The sequence below is a fragment of the Pseudophryne corroboree genome, chromosome 2, assembly GCF_028390025.1.
Source record: "Pseudophryne corroboree isolate aPseCor3 chromosome 2, aPseCor3.hap2, whole genome shotgun sequence".
In the NCBI taxonomy this organism is placed as follows: Eukaryota; Metazoa; Chordata; class Amphibia; order Anura; family Myobatrachidae; genus Pseudophryne; species Pseudophryne corroboree.
The window spans coordinates 725,027,376-725,034,222 of record NC_086445.1 but is presented as its reverse complement, the minus strand read 5'-3'; the positions used below and the strand labels follow the sequence as shown (position 1 = coordinate 725,034,222).

The following is a 6,847-nucleotide window of genomic DNA, read 5'->3' as shown; positions in this document are numbered from 1 at the left end:
AGTATACTATCCATCCATACCTGTGCTTCATTTTAGTTGTGCGCAGTATATAGTAGGAGGACAGTGCAGAATTTTGCTGACCACCAGTATATATATAGCAGTACGGTACAGTAGTCCATTGCTCTACCTCTGTGTCGTCAAGTATACTATCCATCCATACCTGTGCTGCATTGTAGTTGTGCGCAGTTTATAGTAGGAGGACAGTGCAGAATTTTGCTGACCACCAGTATATATATAGCAGTACAGTACAGTAGTCCATTGCTCTACCTCTGTGTCGTCAAGTATACTATCCATCCATACCTGTTCTGCATTTTAGTTGTGTGCAGTATATAGTAGGAGGACAGTGCAGAATTTTGCTGATCACCAGTATATATATAGCAAGATGATACAGTAGTCCATTGCTCTACCTCTGTGTCGTCATTTATACTATCCATCCATACCTCTGCTGCATTTTAGTTGTGCACAGTATATAGTAGGAGAACAGTGCAGAATTTTGCTGACCACCAGTATATATATATATATATATGTATATATAGCAGTACGGTACAGTAGTCCATTGCTCTACCTATGTGTCGTCTAGTATACTATCCATCCATACCTGTGCTGCATTTTAGTTGTGCGCAGTATATAGTAGGAGGACAGTGCAGAATTTTGCTGACCACCAGTATATATATATAGAAGTACAGTACAGTAGTCCTTTGCTCTACCACTGTGTCGTCAAGTATACTATCCATCCATACTTGTGCTGCATTGTAGTTGTTCGCAGTATATAGTAGGAGGACAGTGCAGAATTTTGCTGACCACCAGTATATATATATATATATATATATATATATATAGCAGTACGGTACAGTAGTCCATTGCTCTACCTCTATGTCATCAAGTATACTATCAATCCATAACTGTGCTGCATTTTAGTTGTGCGCAGTATATAGTAGGAGGACAGTGCAGAATTTTGCTGACCACCAGTATATATATAGCAGTATGGTACAGTAGTCCATTGCTATACCTCTGTGTCGTCAGGTATACTATCCATCCATACCTGTGCTGCATTGTAGTTGTGCGCAGTATATAGTAGGACAGTGCAGAATTTTGCTGTCCACCAGTATATATATAGCAGTACAGTACAGTAGTCCATTTCTCTACCTCTATGTCGTCAAGTATGCTATCCATCCATACCGTGCTGCATTGTAGTTGTGCGCAGTATATAGTAGGAGGACAGTGCAGAATTTTGCTGACCACCAGTATATATATAGCAGTATGGTACAGTAGTCCATTGCTCTACCTCTGTGTCATCATTTATACTATCCAGCCATACCTGTGCTGCATTGTAGTTGTGCGCAGTATATAGTAGGAGGACAGTGCAGAATTTTGCTGTCCACCAGTATATATATAGCAGTACGGTACAGTAGTCCATTTCTCTACCTCTGTGTCGTCAAGTATACTATCCATCCATACCTGTGCTGCGTTGTAGTTGTGCGCAGTATATAGTAGGAGGACAGTGCAGGATTTTGCTGACCACCAGTATATATATAGCAGTACGGTACAGTAGTCCATTGCTCTACCTCTGTGTCGTCAAGTATACTACCCATACATACCTGTGCTGCATTTTAGTTGTGCGCAGTATATAGTAGGAGGACAGTGCAGAATTTTGCTGACCACCAGTATATATAAAGCAGTATTGTACAGTAATCCATTGCTCTACCTCTGTGTCGTCATTTATACTATCCAGCCATACCTGTGCTGCATTGTAGTTGTGCGCAGTATATAGTAGGAGGACAGTGCAGAATTTTGCTGACCACTAGTATATATGTATATATAGCAGTACGGTACAATAGTCCACTGCTCTACCTCTGTGTCGTCAAGTATACTATCCATCCATACCTGTGCTGCATTTTAGTTGTGCGCAGTATATAGTAGGAGGACAGTGCAGAATTTTGCTGACCACCAGTATATATATAGCAGTACGGTACAGTAGTCCATTGCTCTACCTCTGTGTCGTCAAGTATACTATAAATCCATACCTGTGCTGCATTGTAGTTGTGTGCAGTATATAGTAGGAGGACAGTGCAGAATTTTGCTGACCACCAGTATATATAGCAGTACGGTACAGTAGTCCATTGCTCTACCTCTGTGTCATTAAGTATATTATCCATCCATACCTGTGCTGCATTTTAGTTGTGCGCAGTATATAGTAGGAGGACAGTGCAGAATTTTGCTGACCACCAGTGTATATATAGCAGTACGGTACAGTAGTCCATTGCTCTACCTCTGTGTCGTCAAGTATACTATCCATCCATACCTGTGCTGCATTTTAGTTGTGCGCAGTATATAGTAGGAGGACTGTGCAGAATTTTGCTGACCACCAGTATATATATATATATATATATATGCATCATGTGCTGTATGGGGACTATTTTTTTTAAGTGCCATCCTGTCTGACACTGCAGTGCCACTCCTAGATGGGCCTGGTGTTATTGTCGGCCACTTGGGTCGCTTAGCTTAGCCATCCAGCAAACTTTCTCCATAGGTACTTATACCAGTACCTTATTACTTTTGAGGTAAATAGCTGACGCCCTGTGAATTTACAGGGAGTGCTGTACACAGACAGATACTATAGCATCTTTTAAATTTAAATTTAAATTTTTCCACGTATTAGTGTCAATAATTCTGAATACTGCATCTGTGGTGCTGTTTGCTCTATTGGTACACATCCCCCTTTTTCTGGTATTATTGTTTCCAGCTGCCTAGAGGAAGACGGTGTTACACACAATATGTTTGGAACAAACGAACGCACTAACAAAAGGAGTAATCTCTGCCAAAAAATCTTTAATGAAATCCCTATCCCTGAGAACGAACCTGTCAATAGTAACCTAGATGACATGTTCTGGAGTGTAGAAAGACTCCTAAAAAGGGAAGTTAAAGCTTGGTGGGACATTAGAGGTTTGGAACACTATATAAGTGTCAACAGAGTTCCAAGAGGACTCAGAATCTCCAAACAGCCCACATTCGGCTTGGATAACCAGGACTTCATGAAAGAATGGGACAACACATTACATAATTGTTCCATTAACCTCATGAGATTACTAGTAGCAGAGAAAAAACGCCTCATTACAGACTTGGAAAAGGATATTAAAGAGGCTGAGATCAAAATGGAGATCCATAAAGACAAAGAGGACTTTAGAATTAATGAAAAAGTCTTAAACAGGAAATTAGACCACATTGAGGAGGAGGTGATCAAGAATAAAGAAAGAAATTTTGCTAGAGACAGACAAGACTATGAGAACAACACAATCAAAAACTGGAGTCGTTTCAGAGGACAACAGGAACAAAAAGGAAAAAGGGAATATTGGCAGTCCATTCCGAAAAAACTCAAATACCCCAAAACAAAAGGAGGTAGAAACATGAGTCAACCAGACTACTACCACCAATCGATTCTCAACACTGCAGAGATTGGGCTCCAACACCGAGGAGCCTTTTTTTATCACCAGGCAGAAATCCACCACACAGAGATCTCACCGTAAGACGAAAGACCACCAATACGTCCCCACGGAAAAGAAGATTCGAAGAAGACGAGGATGTCAGGGGGGCCGGAAGCAAAAGCTTATTCAAAAGACGAAACCTTCATTAGCACCCCCACACCTAAAGGTATTTTCAACCTCTCAAGCCACGCACTGACCAATCACGAAACCACGCTGTTAAATAAAGGCCTGTCTTTCGCACCTACTAAGGGAATGAATAAGTTTGACATATTCATAGACTTGAACAAATTCATACGTAAAATCACCTTGAAACGTCATTTTCTCAAGAAAAGTGATGCGGTGATACAAAATTATGAACAATCCAAATCTGGCCTCAAACCCACTTCAAAGTTTTATCCCCTAGATTCTAAGGGACATAATGTGGGCTTATTCTACGAACTAGTCAAAAAGGATCTCTGTGACGGTAATATTCCAATAATTAAGGAGAGGAATCTCACTCATAGGGAGACTGAAGCCATGAAACAACTACAGGAGAATAAGAATATAGTCATAAAAGCGGCTGACAAAGGGGGGGGGGTTGGTCATTATGGATAGGGAAGCCTATACCATAGAAGCAAATCGATTACTAGGAGATCGATCCTCGTACATCTCACTGTCAAATGACCCTAAGGAAACCTTTGTGGAGGAACTAAGAGTTTTGCTTTTAAAGGGTTTTAGACGTGAAATTATTACGAAGGATGAATACCAGTATCTTTTAAACTCCAGCCCCACCACCCCCATTTTTTACTTTCTCCCCAAAGTACACAAATCGTTGGTCAATCCCCCAGGTAGACCCATAGTGGCAGGGATTAATTCCCTGACCTCACACCTCTCGGAGTATGTAGACATCTTTTTGATAAAAATATGTGGTAGAATTACCAGCATACTTGAAGGACACCACAGCTGTCCTGAACCTAATGGAAACCTTTCACTGGAAGGACACATACAGATGGGCTACAATAGATGTACAGTCCTTATACACCTGCATAGAGCACGAGAAGGGGATTAAAGCCTGCAATGAATTCCTCAGCAGAGATAATCTCATCACGGAGGAACACAGACTTTTTATATGTGATCTTATGAATTTTATATTGAAACACAATTATTTTAAATTTTTAGATGGGTTCTACCTCCAGATTTGTGGTACAGCGATGGGCACTATCTTTGCACCCAGCTTCGCTAATCTTTTTATGGGACAGTGGGAGAACAGGTATATTTTTTCAAATAACCCGTACCTAAGTAACATCATCTTTTACAAACGCTATATTGATGACATTTTAATTATATGGGAAGGAGATCAACCTAGTTTTAAAGAATTTTTAACCCATATTTCGGAAAATGACATGAACCTTAGTTTTACAGCTAAGGAGGACAGCGAGAGGATGGAGTTCTTAGACTTAGTGTTGACACACTTAGACCAAGAAATCATTACAAGTAACTTCATCAAGAATGTGGACATGAATAGCTACGTACACTATAGGAGCAATCACCGACAACAGTGGAAGGACAATATTCCCTTTTCCCAGTTCAACAGGATAGCACGTAACTGTAAAACCAGTGAGGACAGAGATACCCAACTTGAAGTCTACACAGAAAGATTCAAGGACAAGGGATACCCGACACAACTATTGGAAGGAGCAACAACCAGAACAAAAGGGATAGAAAGACGGGATCTACTAAAATATAAGTCCAAGGAAAACAAAAAAGACACAGTTAAATTCATTACCACTTTCAACAGACACGAGAAACAGATCCAACAAACCCTTAAAAAACATTGGCACATTTTACTGATGGACCCCGTCTTGAAAGACTACCTCACCAAGGAACCTAAACTGGTATACAGAAAATCTAAAAACCTAAAGGATCTGCTTGCACCTAGTATGCTAAGGAACCCGGATCCGAGAAACGTCATGCAAAAATGTGTGGGCAGTTTTAAATGTGGCAAATGCAATATCTGCAAATTTCTCCATCACAATAGGAAATCCTTTTCTAACTCCAACACCAACAAGGAATACCGGATCAAACAGTTCATTAACTGTAATACCTCGTCGGTAATATATCTCTTGGAATGCCCATGCAATATGAAATATATTGGCAAAACCAAAAGACCTTTGAAACTTCGCATTCAAGAACACATCAGGAATGTAAAGAACAAGGTGCAAACACATGCGGTATCAAGACATTTTTTCCATCACCACAACTCAGACCCCGAGACATTGACATACAAAGGGATAGAGCTGGTGTCCTTGGGAGATAGAGGTGGAGATCTCTGCAACCTCCTTTCTAGAAGAGAAATGTTCTGGATTTATGAACTAAACACTCTCCATCCTGATGGGCTTAATGAAGGATACGAAATAGCACCCTTCTTATAATGTAAGCATCCTTCCTTTTCTCATTGCTCCATTCTACCTTTGCATCCTAATCTTTATCCCTAGAATCGAAATCACCAGTTACAGCTATACCACGCTGGGAGGCTCAACCTTGGCCGATCATGGAAACTAAGCAGCGTTGGGCCTGGCCAGTACCTGGCTGGGGGACCACCAGGGGAGAGCAGGTGCTGTAATTTCAAGGGCATAACACGAATACCAAGATCCACCGTAATAAAATACACTTTTCTAAAAATCACTTAATTATTTAGTTTATTACCTTATCCTGTTGCCTATGCATATAACTATTTAATGTGATCAATTCCACGAGGATTACTTTCACCTTATATGGTTGACGTGTTATAAGTATACGGATTTATATGAACTCCCATTTATAACTCCTTCTTGTCGTTACAATCATACCATCTTTGGAACGCCCAATGCCGTCCGATCTTGGAAGCTAAGCAAATTTGGGCCCGGTCAGTACAAGGATGGGGGACCTCCTTGGAAGATCGGGTATTGTATAAACAAAATACTCTGGAGTAGCACCGTGGGTGTGTTCATACCCGTGTCAATATATTCCATGAAAACCACTAGGAATTATTCACATTAATAAATATTCACTAAATAAATATTTACTAATTATGAATTATGTCCGCTTAGATTAAATACTCTCCGACTACAATGATGTTTTTTACCCTTTGTAAGCTTATATACTCGAATGAAACTACACTACTATTGTCAGTGCGTTAACAACTTCTTTTCTTTGCATTTTTTATCTCTCCTAATGTTATATTCCATATATCTCGAAATTTGTGCGGGACAAAATGAACTGATCATTGAACTCAGCCAGCTCCGGTGCAAACAAAGAACTTGGACTCCTAAAACATGGCTGCCATCATAACCGAAAATCGAGGACATCAAAATGGCCGCCGGAGACCTTTGTTACCATGGACACAA

At 40.3% G+C, this 6,847-nt stretch overlaps 1 pseudogene; it reads left to right on the top strand.

Moving 5' to 3' along the window:
- The first annotated feature begins 6,296 nt into the window (after positions 1–6,296).
- On the top strand, positions 6,297–6,415 carry LOC135052340 (5S ribosomal RNA; annotated as a pseudogene).
- The last annotated feature ends 432 nt before the right edge of the window (positions 6,416–6,847 follow it).